The sequence below is a fragment of the Xenopus tropicalis genome, chromosome 1 (assembly GCF_000004195.4).
Source record: "Xenopus tropicalis strain Nigerian chromosome 1, UCB_Xtro_10.0, whole genome shotgun sequence".
Classification (NCBI taxonomy): domain Eukaryota; kingdom Metazoa; phylum Chordata; class Amphibia; order Anura; family Pipidae; genus Xenopus; species Xenopus tropicalis.
Window position 1 is genome coordinate 179110558 of NC_030677.2, and position 17664 is coordinate 179128221.

Genomic DNA, 17664 nt, shown 5'->3' on the forward strand with positions numbered 1-17664 from the left:
GGTTAAAACTACATATAATGTTTTCAGGATCACCTCCCACCTTCATAGACTATATTTTTCTAGGGCAAAAATTGCACAAAGAGCACCTACCACATGTATGCCAACCTTTTACCTTCCTTAACAATTCTTTTATACTGGCTTTCCCTTCATCATTTTTATTTTTATATTCATTTATATTTCTGTTCTCATTTTTATTTAATATTAATTTTCCCTTCTAATGATTATTTCTATTTTTACTCCTGATCTGTTTATGTTGCCTTAACACAGTAGGTGCTAATAAATCCCAAAAAGTTAAATTTTTCTTACATATCACTGGTAGTTTATTTGATACAGCATTCTTCAAATAAGGATCATTTAAGACTATTGTCCAATATTTTTCTACTATTTCTAATACTTCCTTAAATTTGTAATGGCTGGGAGGGCTCATTGGCGGTGGACCATCTAATTTCTATATCCCCTACCTATTCTATTCACATAAATGTTTTTATAATCAGGCCTTACTCCAGTTTTGTCTACACTCTTATCCATTTCTACCTTTCTAATACTATATATAGGGTTATTGTTCTTTTTATCACTATTTTTCTTTCTATTTAGCTAATATTTGTGGTAGGCTCTCCCTTGCCATTCCTCCTGACAGCCCTTGTCTTTAGGAAGTTAGTCAGGTAAAATCCCTTCCCTGTTCTTGATATAATAATGTGGATACTATACCAAACTAATCTGCTGTAAAGGGCTTTTCTAGTCTTAGTACATACACACAGAAATCACCACCTGCCACCCTCAGAAATTATTTTCTCCACAAATCTATCAAAAAATGTGATCTTTATTACAGTTCCTACATAATCTCACAAACTGCCCTCTAGGGACATTTCCTAACCAGAATTCCTGATGGTATCTATCTTTAAATATATAAGTATTTTTGTCAACCCCCTTTAAAATGAGATCTTGTACTCAGTTTGTCTTTTTCTACAAATATTTACAGATCTAAAAATATTGGTAAGTACATTTTAAACCTTCCATATTAGTATTAATAGTTTGATATTATGAACATCTATATAGCGGCAATATACCTTCAGGCCCGGAGGACAGGTAGAACCACAGATGTTTTCAGCTTTCCAACTCCCCAAGTACAGGTTGGTGTGCGGGGAGCAAATCGGGTTCCCATCGCAGATTGTTTGCCGAACCTAAAAAAATTGTGTTGCAAAATAAAAATCATACCTTTTCTCTGCTCAATTTCTGGGAAGTTATATGTATCTAGCATATTTATCTAGCATCTCTGCTATATAAATATAACTAAATGTATAGGGTTTACTGTTTTAAAAATGAGTTTTAATAATAAAAGGTGGAGTGCGGTTACAGGGAAATGCTGGACACATTGGGATTGTTTACATGGGAGAACAATTGCTAAATCATTATAAGACTTATTTTTCAAAATTCAAATTTGTGAATATTAGATTTTTTTTCAATTCAAATAAACTCAAAATGTTACTGAATTTGAAAGTTTGCTATTATTTAAAAAACCCTTGAATCAAATAAAAAAGTGAATGCATTGAATTCGTATTTTACTCATCATTTTCAATGGGTCTACAAACTTTTAAATAAAATTGCAAAAAACTTGAGTTGAAAAAAAAGCTTAAATTTTGCCTAGGACAAGTTCCATTGACTTCTACTTGAATTCACAAGCTTTTACATGCCAAAGTTTTACATTTGAATTTAAAAGAATTTTAAAAGCTAATTCAAATTCATGAGTTTTAGTGCAAAAAAAATTTGACATGGAGCAAAAATTCTAAGTGAAATGTTGATAAATCAGCCCCTAACTGTGTAACTATATACATGTATTACACAATAAATGCTCTGCATGAAGTATTTTTTTGCCTTTCTGGAGAGTTTTTTTCCCCTCCTTAAGCAATTTTTTTTCAACCTCAATGTCTATAATAATTTGGTTTTATTGTTCAGGGAACACATACTAGATTATACAATTACTCATTGTGTATATTCTGGGTTAGAAGACATAATCAGTTGTATTTCAAGAGCTGGGTGATTGTAGTGTATATATACATTCAATTTACTGATCCATTATCTGGAAACCCATTACTCAGAAAGCTTCAAATTACTGAAAGCCATCTTCCATTTTATGCAAATAAATCTAATTTTTTAAAAATTTCCCTTTTCTCTGTAATAATAAAAAGTACCTTGTACTTGATCCCAACTAAGATATAAGTAATCCTTACTGGTGACAAAAACAATCCTATTGCGTTTTTTTAATGTTTAAATGATTTTTAGCAGACTTAAGGTATGGAGATCCAAATTACGGAAACATTCCTTATCTGGAAAACCCCTGGTCCCAAGCATTCTGGATAATAGATCCTTTTCCTATACTTTGGTACAAAATGGGCCTTTAATTTTTCACAGTTTTTAATGTTTTTCAGTGCAAGACATATTCATAGCACATTATAATGTATATTACCTACGTGCATACCATAGACCATCTCAGTTTATTTTTACAATATAATAATGCTTTGGAAAGGTTAAACTCAATGGAGTTCTGAATTTTACAACCTAACTGACTTTGCAACCATGTATAAATGTATAATCACTGACAAGTTCTAAAATCTGTGTTAAATCTAGAAATTTTAAAATAAATAAATATATATATATATATATATAAACAAAACATATGGATAATATAGGCTAGGAGCTAAAACATAATAGCATTTTAGATTCTGCTGGAATGCTCCTTAGAGGTTGCCCCTGATACTGGCAATATATCTACCACAGAAGGATGACAAGAAAAATAATACTAATCAGAGGGTGATGTGACGACTGAGCCATCAGTTACAGAATTGCATTATAATCAATACAAGGGCATGGGAATGTCATCTTATGGGATGTTAAGACATGGAGAGTATTATAATTCTAATACAAATATGTCTGAAATGCCAAGAAGTGTGACATAAGGAACAAGCAATATCTGGAGAAGAGTAATTAGAAATGACAAAAATGACAAAAAAGAAAAAACAATATGACATGGTGCCATAGAAGCTGATTTGAGGTATGGGACACAAAGAACTGTACGGAATGAGTAAATAACAATGCCAGCATGTGACAGAACCATAGAATACATTTGGCTGATATGGCTGCCAAAAAGCAGCAACTCCAGTGTAACAGGTAGTACAAACCCAGAACAAAAAGTCTTGCAGTCACACTGAACTATTTCAATATTTTGTGTAAAAGTTGATTTTTAGTCTTTACTGCTTTTGTGTTACCTCTAAGTGATCTGAATATTTAGCTGCCAATAAAGGAGTTATTGCTTAATTTTAAGAGCCACTGGTACCAATCTATTGATCTTAACCTGAGAAATAGAGTTTTGCAACACCCTGACTCCAACATACACAAGGGCTTATGGAGCTTAAGAGGGGGCTTTTTTTCATGTTTCATGTTTGTTCATGTTTTTTTTAACAAACCTGAAAAAAAACTAATCTGTTCTCAATATATTATGCAACAAAAACTCTACCGCGAGCAAAAATACACCATCTAAAAGCTGTCAAGATCATGTAGAAGTCAATGGCAGGTGTCCATTTTACAACTGGAAGATCTTTCTTTCCTTTGTGTTTTTAGTGGTTTATGGGGTTTTGACAGTTGCATTTGTGCAACAATACAAAAAGTTGCAGTTTTCGTGGTTTTCCATTTCTTTTTTCTGTTGTGCTGTTTCATTTTGGATCTTTTGATAAACGGCTAGACATTCATGGTTTTTGTAAAGTTGAATTTAGTTGTGGTTTCAAAAAAATCTGAAACCATGAAAATCTGAATGTTGAGAAATGCCCCCCTAAGAGTCCCATGCACATAAGTAGGGAAGTTGCTACAGTCATATAGCACTCCATATATTTCTATTTCTACTCAGATATTAAGGGAACAATCATGAATAAGTTTGCAATTTACCTGGCTATGATGCTGAACGTATTTTACTTTTATGGTAAATTCCTCTACTAACATTCACAAATCACTAGTATTGGATTCTGGCAAAACTGATTTCCTTGCTGTTTCTCACATACAGCTAGTTGTACTTTCCTTAGTGTTGTCACCATGTGTAAGCTCTGCAAAATGAAGTTACTTTTGTCACGACTTGTGTTGTATAAAATTAGTGTTCCCTCAATTAAAAAAAAAAAAAAAATTAACCTTTCTGATTGTAATACTTGCATTACTGGTAGGGACTTATTACAGCAAATAAAAATATGCAGCAAAATCATTGCAGCATGCAAAAACCATGACAAGGGGACTCCTCAATTAACCCTTCGCCTTGAGGCACCCCACTGAACCCCCTGGTTACATACCTTAATGAAACACCAGGGGACAGAGGTGGAGAAAATGGCCACAGCATTTATTCACATTTTATCAAATAAATAGGACCTTGCCAGTCTAACCCAAGGCAATATTCTAAAGCTATAATTCCATAAGAGGTCGCTACTATGCTCTGCCGTTCCTCGCTGAAGACTTGAATGAGTATTAGACTGCCTCTACCTACAGAGAGGATGGCCCCAAACTCTGCTACCAGCAGGAGCTGCATCTCCCACCATGAGAGAAGTTCAGCAGCCCTGCTGCCGGTCCTGGATCTGCAGTGTCTCGATGATAGGAAATCCAAACAGGCTGTCACCTAGCAGAAGCAGTAGTAGCGTCTGTATCTATCAATCCACTGTGCAGTTACAGGAGAGAACCTCCTTTCTCCCTCTGAAACATTCCCTGGATCAAGCAATCGTAGTTAACATGAATTAAATACAATGCTGACTTTCAAGTTTATACCGTATAAAGATACAGAAAGCACAATATAACAATGCATTCAGAAAAACATCCACATTCAGTTAATAGATAATATAAAAACAAAAAGAAATGAAACTCCTGACATTTTACAAAATATGCAAAAAGTGGGAGGGTGGGATGTTTCTACCTGCTCAGAAGATAGGGAAGTGAGTGTTTCTTTTTTCTGACATCACATCCCTCTCATTTTCTCCGCCCCCCAGGCCGGCTTTCTCCTGCCTTAACTCTTTCCTTTTCACCTAATCACAGTTGAACCTAGTTCTGTCAATCTCTAAACATAAACCAGTGTAATCTGGCTGCTGGTTATTCGGATCCCTTGTCATGCAGCCCCTGTGCTTATAGCTCCAGGGCTTTCCTATACGGGGCAAATTACTTAGCATGGACTACAGCACTGTAGAGCTGTTTAAACCCATAGGAATCAATGGATTGCTACATGTAGCCCAATGTGATGTTTTTTTTTAACCCTTAGACTACAGCATTTAGTTGTATGCCAAAAATAAACTTTAGTGTGTGAGTCAGTATTCACTATTCAGAGTGACTTGCTATAGACCAACTAAAAACTGCAACGACTGCTTTGGCAGCACATGAATTTGAAAGAAAGTTTGGCACCAATTGCCCACCACTTGAAAGTTCATGTTGCTTAATTGACCATCCAATTAAGTTTATTTTATTTAGCCAAATGGAGCTGAAAATTGAATTCTGAGGATCTGCCAAATAAAGGGTAAGTGCTAGAATAATGAAAGAAATCATGTAACTCGCTGTGTTTTACAGCCTTTTATATTCCAGCAGAGGGAACACTTGTTAAAGCCCTTCTTTTGTAGGATGAATCTGTGGAATAACTCAATCATAAAAATGAGAGTGTTTTTTAATAATACAGTAATATTGTAACATTTTTTTCAGAGTACTTTAAAATATAATCCGCACTGCGTGAATAAATAAGCAAAATGTTTAAACTCAAGCAGTGATTTGTAATAGACGAAGTTCTGTTTTTAATTGAATCTGACAATAAAAGGATTCTTAGTCTAAATAAAGTAAAGGAAGGATCCTAAGCTTTTCAAAGCTTGCCTGGTACCTCATTAGCTGCTAATTACAAAATGCATCTCCTAAGCATGTATACAAAAGGACTGGAAAAGATAGTAATTGAAAAGAAAAAAAGATAATGAAAGAAAATGGCAGTGCTCAACATTCTTGCAGCTTTCAAACCTCAGTATAAACCACTAATATTATAATACAAGTATGGGATCGGTAATCTGGAAACTCATTAGCCAAAGAGTTCCGAATTATGGGAAGGCCATCTCCCACAGACTCCATTTTAATCAAATAATTTACTTTTTTTTTTTTTTTAAATCCTTTTTCTCTGTAATAATAAAACAGTACTTGTACTTGATCCCAACTAAGATATAATTACCCCTTATTGGGGGCAAAACAGCCCTATTGGGTTTATTTAATGGTTAAATGATTCCCTTTTCTCTGTAATAATAAAACAGTACCTGTACTTGATCCCAACTAAGATATAATTACCCCTTATTGGGGGCAGAACAGCCCTATTGGGTTTATTTAATGGTTAAGTGATTCCCTTTTCTCTGTAATAAAAAAACTGTAGCTTGTACTTGATCCCAACTAAGGTATAATTATTCCTTATTGGAGGTAAAACAATCCTATTGGGGTCTGATTTCTGAAAATTGAATCCTTTAGGTTTGAGAAAAAAACAAACTCAGTTTTATGGCATTGATTCCTTTCACCGTTTGTGTAGGATTTTTTCAAATAATAAAACTCTGGCTGTCTGAACCTGACCATGGGAAAAAAAGCAATCAATGCCAGATGGTTGCTGGCTTCTATTTACCTGAACCCAAAGGTTGAATGTTCATAAATCAGCCTTCTGGTGTCAGTGTTCCAGAATCACAACTAGAATAACTAAAATGCTACGGTTTTTGAGTTTGTGTGAAAAGATAACATATATGTATTTTAATTCTTTGGTATACTTACTAACAAAGAATAATTGAAATTGTTCACAATACAGATACTAAAAACAATTCCACCTATGGCTTCAGGTCTAGTTGCAATATTAAACAGGCAGGATTTTAACTGTTTCTGTGCAACCTTCCACTCAAAACAAAAATATGTGACATGTTAAAAGCAGGAATTATATATCAAACCTGGCTACAATAATAAGCCAGACGTTACTAATCTATATATAATACACAAGAGCATCCGTAAATCTGTAAATTATATTCTTATAAACCTTGCTTAGTGATGTAATTAGTCACAATGGATGTGTAGTGATGTAATTTCTGTCACATGAGTTACTGAAATGTTATTTATAATAAATAATGTACCCCCTGTTGTAAAATACAGGGAGTTCCATGACCTGTATAAAAGTGCTTGGCCTTCCACCTCCTGCCTTTATATGGTCATGAAACTCCTCTGTGACTAATAATATCCTCATAGTTTACAATAGGGGGTACATTATGCATAGTGATAAGCAAATATGTACTTTATCTCTTCGCCTAAAAATTTGTGAAACTGCAGAAAAATTCACAAAATGCATTTTTTGTGGCTACCGCGCGACTTTATGTACGAACAACAATTCTTACGCTCAGACGGCAATTCTTACACAACTTTTTTCTCACTCCAAATACACTAAAGTCAATGGGTGTGATTTTTTCATTGCTGCAAATATTTGCCACAGTTTTGCGAAAAAATTCGCTCATCACTAATTATTCACTATACAATCAAAGTCAGATACTATGGCATAAAGAATGTGTCCCAAGCTCAAGGGCCACGTCCTCGTTCCTGACGAAGGTAGGGTGTTTCCCCCCCGAAATGTTGATCAAGGTGGTCATAATAAATGGGGTAAGCTCCCCGACTGCATATGTTTGTGTGTGCGGCTCTGTTACAGAAACAGTTCGATTGAGGATAAGGACCTGCCAGTCCTGTGGAAGGCTTGCACCACTATTGCAGTGAGTATAGCAGCGACAGGTGTGTGGCTTTAACAAGTGAGCAGTATCAGTCTGCCACTCTGGGCTTCATATCTTGACAAAGGAAAAGTAGACACCTCCCCTCAAGCCAAGGCTCTAATTCCCATAATGACTTGCACACTTCTGTGGTTGCTCTTCTTCTTCATGTTCTTGATAGAAAACTCCCATTTTATAAGGAGGAGCAGAGTGACAATGTCAGCAACATTTGTTTGGTGCAAAGGCTGTTTATAAGCTGCCTCATCCCCTTTGAGGTGGGTAAGGGTCTGCTGTAAACAATTTCTGTTTTCGTTGGCACAATGGTTAGTGAAAGTGACATCAAGGCAATAATTCTAACAGCTGTCAGAGGTCTAGTAGACCCTAAATTTTCCATATTTTGTTTTAAGCACTGGACACTGCTGTAAACAGATTAAATTGAATGATTTGTCAGTTCCATTGGAGGTATGGAAGAACTGTGCATAGTTTTGTTTTAACATAACCTCCACGATACAGGTGGTAGTATCTTTATTTTTCATATACAGGTATGGGACCTATTATCCATGTAGGATAACCATGTATCCATGATCTAACTGTTTAACTTTTGGCATACCAGTACAATTACACATTACAGGCACATTACATTTCCTGCAGGTCACCTCAAATTCTCCATAGGAGTTTTCCATGAATAACACAGTTCCCTTTCGTTAGGTCATCACTAGTCACTTCCACAACTATACTGGGACACCAATTTTCCCACCTGTTGTTTCTAGCAATCTGGCATTCTTCTTTTCTAAAGTTTCTCTTACTCAATCCTCCGGTCAGGGTTACCCCAATGCCTCTTGGACAGGACTTTTCCATGCTGGTGGAATTCGCCAGAAGCCCACAAAACCCCTAACTGGTCCTTTGCCCATAACTGATGGAGTATGCATCAGGAACTAATCCCACTTTCTCCGAGATGGAGCGACTGCTGCCCATACACTCTATTCCTGACTGTCTCGTACATCTAGTGCATGCTATTAAAGTTGCTACTCTGCCTTCTGCAGGTGATGTTGCTTTCGGCTATACTTCTTGAGTCTGAATCTCGTGTCTCTTGCGCAGCAGCCTTTTATATATTTTGCACTATGCTTCCCCCCATGGCTGGAGTCCTACATTACATTGCAATCCTTATTATATAAAACATTTGCCTTTGCAATTGCCATCTAGTGGCTAATTTCCCATATTACAACAAATTTAAACATTTTTATATACAAACATTTGGATTCTATTAAGAATCGACTAAGAAATAATTTAATAATTAAATAAACCCACTAGGATTGCTTTGCCTCCAATAAGGATTCATTATATCTTAGGATCAAGTACAAGATCTATGTTTTTATTATAAAAAAAAAGGAAATCATTTTTTTGAATGTATTTGAATTGATTAAAATGGCATCTATGTGAGGTGGCCTTTCCTTAATTTGGAGCTTTATGAATAATGGATTTCCAGAAAATGGATCCCATATCTGCACTGTATTATTATATTGCTTGTACTAAAGGTCCCTTTGTACCAAACCAATTACTCAGTAAAGCAGATTTTTACTCAACTTAGTTATCCACTGTTCACATATGGATTCAATGTGCAGAGAGAAAAGTATTTTTTTAGGGGCAGATTTATTACCTTTATATTGATTTATATTGATATAGTCTAGATCTGCTGCTGTATTCAAACATCCCATAGGAAAGAACAGACTGTAACTTCTCATAGCATTGAAATTAATTCTGATCACCTGAATAGTTTTAATAACTGTGTAACATTTGTATTGCTCGCATATGTATTGAATTGATCAGGATCCCCTAGTCTAATTGTTAGTAAATCTGCCATTTAGCTAGCCGTGCTGCAAGGGGATATGAGCAACCAGCTGTTTTAGTACATTTTAAGCTCACTTAAAGGAACAGTAACACCAAAAAATTCAAGTGTATGAAAGAAATTACAATATAATGTACTGCTGCCCTGCATTGCTACAACTGGCGTGTTTGCCTCAGAAACACTACTATCGTTTATATAAATAAGCTGCTATGTAGCCAGGGCCGGATTTGAAAACCGCCCGCCCAGAGGCCGCCCCCGGTCGCACGCCCCCTCCCCGCCCCGAGTGCGCATGCGTGCGTGACCAGCGGTAGTGCGCATGCGCGAACGGGAGGGGGGGGCGGTGCAAGCGGACATGCGCCGTGGGCCAACTTGCATAGAAGTCCCCATTGCTCCGTATGGGAGCACACATTTCAAGATTTTTGTGCGGCGGGGCGCCATGCCGCCCCCAGATTTCTGCCGCCCTAGGCCCGGGCCTTTGTGGCCTCTCCACAAATCCGGGCCTGTATGTAGCCATGGGGGCAGCCATTCAAAGGAGAAAAGGCACAGGCACTTAGCAGATAACAGATAAAACACTATTGTATTCTACAGAACTTATCTGTTATCTGCTATGTAACCTGTGCCTTTTCCCCTTTTTTCCAGCTTGAATGGCTGCCCCCATGGCTACACAGCAGCTTATTTATATAAACTATAGTAGAGTTACTGTAGCAAACACACAACTTTTACCAGTGCAGGGCAACAGTACATTATATTTCATTTACTTTAAAACTCTTTAATTTTTTGGTGTTACTGTTCCTTTAAGGTATAGTGATCCAAATTATGGAAAGATCTTATCTGAAAAACCCAAACATTCTGGATAAAAGGTCCTGTAGCTGTACATTGTGTGTAAAGCACCATTACCTTCTTTAGTTTGCTTGAATTCAGTCATTAATAATATCTTAAAGGAGAACTAACCCCCCCAGGTACAAAAGCCCCCTTAACTGCCCGGCATTGCCCCCCCCCCCCACCTCTCCCTTCTTGCATAGCCTATAACTTTGAAAAGCGGCCCTATAGCAGAGCAGAACTAGCAGAGCAGAGCAGCAGCGTACCTGGGCGCCATCTTCCGTTCAATATTTTTTTCCGTATCTGTAGTGAGACCCAAAGCATATTCTAATAAACAGAAGATGGCGCCCAGGTACGCTGCTGTGCTGCTCTGCTTTTTTAGCTTGGGCTTTTCTATAGGGCCGCTTTTCAAAGTTATAGGCTATGCGAGAAGGGAGAGATGATGGAGATCGATGCAGGGCAGTTAAGGGGGCATTTGTACCTGGGGGGGTTTAGTTCTCCTTTAATCAAGTGTTATATTTTTATTTAGTTCCCATTGTTGATCAGTAAATGAAATGTTAATATATTGAATCAAGTCAGGGTTAAATATAGGAAGTGCAAAGCTGGACTGTTTTCATGCTTAGCCGAATGTGAAAACTGTGTAAAATTATCAATAACCTTGGTAGGGACTTTTTTGCTCGTCACATAAAAACATGCTATTAAGGGCATATGCGCTGTAGATAGACATGTCTATGCAAATAGCTGAATAAATGATTAAATTAGATTACTTTATTTAAATGCATCCCCCAGGCAAAAAGATTATCAACACAAATCATTGAATTAGATCATATAACTACTTTCCAGAAATGTGCAAATTGTTTTTTTTTTTTTTTGCAATGTTTACACATTTTAAGAGAAGACTGAAAAATACAGTACGTGACCCTATAACACATTCCCAAGCTTATTCATCTCCATTTTAATGTAATTCTTTCTTTTTAGGTGTCTTATAATATATTGCAATAATTATGCCCTGTAAATAATGGTGTCACACAATGTCATTTGAATCTTATCACGTTATGAGAAGATGTAGTTTAACAAAATGTCTACAGTTCCACAGATCTGTGGGACACAAGGAGATTTGTCGCCTGCGTTTTTTCCCCCTGGCGCTTTGGCGACAAGTCGCCACGACAACACCCACGAAGAGATTTCATGCGAGTTGAGCTCCAGGCGATCTGCTACCCATGGTACCACTCAACAGTTACCCCCCCTCATGTTTACTCAAGTCGCTCAGAAAAGGGTCTGTGTGCGATTTGAAACAGCAGGCGATTTGAAGTAGCCTCGGATGTTTTGACGCTGGCGATTTCCATTGATTTAGCATTGGCGTCTTGTCGCTCGTCTTGTCGCCAAATCGTTCTTTTTAAAATCACCGGCGACAAATCTCCTCGTGTGCCAGAGCCCTAACAATCAATGAATTAAATTGCTGATTTCAGTTCTGGCTAATTGACAAATTACTTTGATAAATGTGTCACTTCATTAAACACTTTAGTAAATTTAGTAAATTTGTGCACTGCTTTATAATAATAATATATATTTTCTGAAACTCCGCAATTGCAGTGAGTAAAAGGCACTTTTGAATGCAATAACCTTGTTTGTTTCCAATAATGCAGCATTTTCCCTCAGAATTCCAGCATCATTGCGGCTGCAAGGAGGCATTGTGTCTGACGCAATTGTGCTTGATTCTCCAAAATGAACACAACTGTCCACCTGTTGTCATTTAAGATTCCCCTGTGTTAATAGGTGCGGAACACCACTATATGGAAGTAAATATGGCATTTTGCTGCAAGTTCCTTTATTGAATGGCTTTAGCATGCAATTTGCTGGCATCAATAAGGCATTCATTGCACGCAACATCTGGCTGGTAAATTCTAAACTTTTTCTGAACTACATTTTTCCACAAATCACAAAATATACTTTATAATAAAACTCATAATGGCTCACTTAACACAAACGTGTATTTGATATGATGCTTAATAGGTTCTAAAATTGGGGTGTGCTGAAATAAATGGAAGGCAAATATCATGTAGTATAATCTGAGGGGTAAAGCCATGCATATATTAGTCTTGATGTTCATTTTGCAATGTAATTGGGAATAGTTATTGTCCTTTTTAAAGATAAGAATCTGTTCTTGGGTAAACCAGTCGATTTTTATTCTCATCATGCTAAATTTGCAAGGTGACTTCCATCTTTTTATTTCATGAAAGTTAGAAGTCAAAGTTAGTGTTGAGCGAATCTGTCCCGTTTTGTGTGGCAGAAAAATTCTCGAAACTGTGATAAAAAATTATAATGGCAAAAAATTAACGAAACATAAAAATGACGCATGTCACGGAAATTGTCTGGCAAAAATTTTTGCTCATCACTAGTCACGGTTTCTATATAAATCCACATTACCTATATGCAAGGATTTGTAACATAAGAAAAATAAGTAACAATCCGTTATTTCACAGAAACATTTTGAGGCAAAACTGAGACAAGATTTTAGAAAGTTAGAAATATAGAAATGAATTACAGAATTACCATCAGACCCCATATTTGCTAGACTTTAATCCCTTAATATTGCTCTACAGTCCTTGATCTCTTCTATTGGATTGGTGGAGTGGACTGCAGTCTAACTCTTTGGGTGTCCCTGCTGATATCCCACTGTGCTGACTGAATCTTGTATGGCACACACAGCAGGGGAATATTCAGCTTACCTGTACAAGTGGCACAGCTAATTCATATGCACTTTACTGTACAGGGGTAATAGGTGACTTGCGTCATTGTCTAATTACAGCTGGATAGCTACCTGGTTTGACATTAGTGCTACAAACAAGTGTATGTGACTTCAGATTTTCATGTTACTGCAGTTTCATTAGAAGTCACTGTTTAACTACAGTACAACTCACTGGCTATCACAGAATGCTATTACAGATACGGGATCCATTAGCCAGGAAACCCATGTATTCTGGGTATTAGATCTCATACCTGTATGTGTAGTTAATTCCCTATCAATCATAAACTTCTTTTTAGAGATGCCTGAATGTGATTTTGCATTAATCATTTTCAGTATTCTTGGTAAACCCTGTGAGCTGAAACATAAACACTAAATAGGGATTAGCTATTTTTTCCAGCTGATATTGATCAGCAACAAAATTTCATTTTGAAAGAATCTGCACAAGAATTTCACAATCAGAATGACTAGAATGATCACAATTTATTTGGTGAGAGAAAAAAATCCCATTGACTCGAATGCATTTGGCAGTGAAGAAACTTGAGAAAAAATGCCCATTGACTTCAATACATTTGGCTCAAGAAAAAATGTCCATTTAGTTGAATGTATTCGGCAACACTTGTGATTTCTTTTGGCAATTTAGTGTTTTTTTGTGGCAAAGCAAATAGTTCAGTTTCACTCATAGCTACTGAAGAGTACAGCCAGGATAGGTATTAATCAGTTTTCAAGTTGGTTCCACCCTTCTTGTGTCAAAGCAGTATAGTGCAGTGCTGAGGTTAACTTCTAGAAGTGAAAGCAAGATGGGATTAAATGCTGACACCTTTCCTTTTGCACATCAAAAACACAACAAACAGGTCTGAATTTAAATCTGTCACTATTTCCAATCACCATGTGATTTACTTTTTGTTTGCAGGGCTTTCAGTCAACATGCAGTCTTTTATTTAGGAAAAAAAGTACTACCATGGTACAAGTCTTGAAGAGATAATGACACCAGAAAGTAAACCTTTTTTTGACACCTAGGGGCTGATTTACTAACCCACGAATTCGAATCCGAATTGGAAAAATTCCGATTGGAAAACGAACATTTTGCGACTTTTTCGTATTTTTTGCGATTTTTTTTGGCGCCTTTACGACTTTTCGGAAATTATCGCGACTTTTTCGTTACCAATACGATTTGCGCGAAAAAACGCGAGTTTTTCGTAGCCATTCCGAAAGTTGCGATTTTTTTGTAGCGTTAAGTTTTTGCGCAAGTTTTAACACTACGAAAAAAATCGCAACTTTTTGCGCAAGTTTTAACGCTATGAAAAAATCGCAACTTTCGGAATGGCTACGAAAAACTCGCGTTTTTCCGCAAAAATCGTATTGGTAACGAAAAAGTCGCGATAATTTTCCGAAAAAATCGCAAAATACTGATCATTACGAAAAAAAACGCAATCGGACGCATTCGGCCCGTTCGTGAGTAAGTAAATGGGCCCCCTAATGTAACAATGTCATATAAAGCATGTGCTTTATAAAGGTGCCTTACAAGTTTTGCTTAATTCTATTACCTATTTGATCCCCCATGTCCATCTATGAGGGGGCTGCCATATTTGTGCAGCAGGAGTCCGTTAGGCTGAGAAGGGACAGATTAGGTTGGCAAAACAGTCCGGTTTAGGAACTCCAAGTAACAGTGACTTTACAAAAGGTGACCAATCAGAGAAATAATGATTAACATGACCTATAGATAACTTTTAATGTACATTTTTTGGTGTCAGTATCACTTTAAAGCCAGCCTTGAATTAACATTTTCTAGTGTGAATAAAAAACTATCACCAAAATAATATGCACATATAAAAGTCCTAACATAGTCCTAGCAATTAGGGACCACGTTGGGACACTGTTGTGTGCAAATTATTTTTCTGAGTTCCCAACAAGAAAGCACACAAACACCTTAGGGTCTCTTTAATTAAAGGAATCTTTATCCAGGTATACAGTATAAGGCAAATGCTCTCTGTTCCATATACAGTTTATTCACATGTAAATTGTTGGCAAGCGTGGAACTGTGAACTCTGTAGCTTTAATATTTATATTAAGTATTACTTTTTCAACAGTTGTTAAGATATCATTAATAATCACATGTACAAAAAATGAACAAACAAAGCATTAGTCCCTGGGAGATGTATGGCTGTAAACTGCAGTAACAAATCACTGCCTGTATACAGAATGCTTATTACTCTGCTTTGTATAAAAAAGTGTTTTATCAACCTTATTCTTTGTAATGAGGCTCACCCTAATTAGCCTGCCCCACTCCCTAGGGAGTGTCTGTGGTATATCTGACATTGTGATATTTTATAAGGCAGTGGAGGAGGGGAATCCACTTTATCTTAAAAAAAGAAAAATCAGAAGGCAAATATTCAGTTTTTTTTATTTGGATCATATTTTCAATCTCTTAAACAAACCGATTCAATTGTATCACTAATTTATTTGTATTACTAATACCCCACATCTTTATTTGTTACCGAATATATACAATATGTTTGAAACATTAAAGCTAATAAAGGAAATCATTAGTAATTAATGTCATTTTGGTGATTTTTTTCAAAATATTTGTGGTGTGATAATATTTAAATTTTAGCTAAAACATGTTTTTTGATGACGAAAAAAACAGACCTATAAAAGAAAAAGGATATATAAAATAAAAGGGTGAATTCACTTACCTTGACACAATGTGCTAAGTGCAATTTCAAGCACAATTACCATTTTCCCACAATGCAGTGATTTTTCACATATTGTGCTGCCCCTCTGCATCTGATTCACCAAACTGGATGCAATTTTGTGTTCCTTTCATTGCCAGTTGTGCCATAAATGTTCTGCCTGGCTTCATTTTCAGTGGTCGATGTGTGAGTGACATTTGCACCCTATTCTTTTGGCAAGAATGTGCTGCACCTATTGACACTGGGGGGCACAGGGGTAACCCTTTAGCTACCAATTGGTCCGGAGGAGGTAGCTTCAGGGCTCCAATGTGCCAATAGGTGCAACAGTGCCCCATTCAGAATGGAAGGCAGGATGGACTGAGTGGTGCCAAGCGCAACAATGTGGAAGTGCAATAAGCACATTTTGACACATATGTTACCTGCCTTGTTGCACGGATCCCCAAACTCAGCATATAGATGCACAGTGTCATGTATCACGGTAAGTGATTTTTATTAAGGTAGATTGCACTTGCGCTTCTTCAGTTCAAATGACTGGTAGGGAATTCCCCGGTATTTAAACTCTTGATGGTAGTAGAGTCACAGACATCCAATCACAATGGTTCCATTGAACTTGTTCAGTTAGGTGTTAGCTGAATGTGATTGGATGTCTGTGACTCTACTACCATCAAGAGTTTAAATACCGGGGAATTCCCTACCAGTCATTTGAACTGAAGAAGCCACTCGGATGAGTGGTGAAACGTTTTCAAGAAAAACTCAGAAAAGTCCAGTTGTTTTAGACTTAATTCTACTAGATACTGTATATCATGACCTGGATAAATGAGAATCTTCATAGACATTTTTATAAATAAATGTTAATAATAATAATAATAATAACTCTTACCTCTCCTATAGATCTTAATGACTGAGGAGGGACCAGCCCATTTGGCAGTATTCACAAGGGGGTTTAGAGAGAGCCCATTATGGAGATGCAGTCTGGGAAATATTCTCCACTCATTCAGTCTATGATATCAAACAATAAGGTTTATCTTCTGTCAGAAATCACTTATAACCTGGTGTGGTCCTAATAAACTGTAACATTAAAACATTTTTATTGCAAATCCTAGTAAGTATGTTTGTACAGCCAAAAGGTTTTCCTTCCTATTATTCCTTTAATGTATAAATTTACTGTGTTACACAAATATCTTTAATGAACATGGTTTTATGCTCAACTAGATGCAGGTGGAAAGGCCAAGATGCCCACTGTGCTTTGGGGACGTAAATGAGCCCTGAATATTTTTGCTGACAATTCTAAAAGAATAAGAAAATCAACAATTTTTAAAAAGGAAAGATTATGAAATGCTATTTATATGAGCAATATATGTAGAAATATGGCAAGATATACTGCACTGTTATTTGTAACTGCCATCCATGCACACTAGGTGGCCAAGGATAATAGTTGATTTATATTATTCTCTTGAAATCATCTAATCTGCCAATACAGGTATAGGACCCGTTATCCAGAATGCTCGGGACCAAGGGTATTCTAGATAAGGGGCCTTTCCGTAATTTGGATCTCCATACCTTAAGTCTACTAAAAAATCAAACCCAATAGGCTTGTTTTGCCCCCAATAAGGATTAATTATATCTTAGTTGGGATCAATTACAAGGTACTGTTTTATTACTACAGAGAAAAAGGAAATCAGTTTTAAAATTCTGAATTATTTGATTATAATGGAGTCTATGGGAGATGGCCTTTCTGGAATTCGGAGCTTTTTGGATAACGGGATTCCGGATAAGGGATCCCATACCTGTATATGG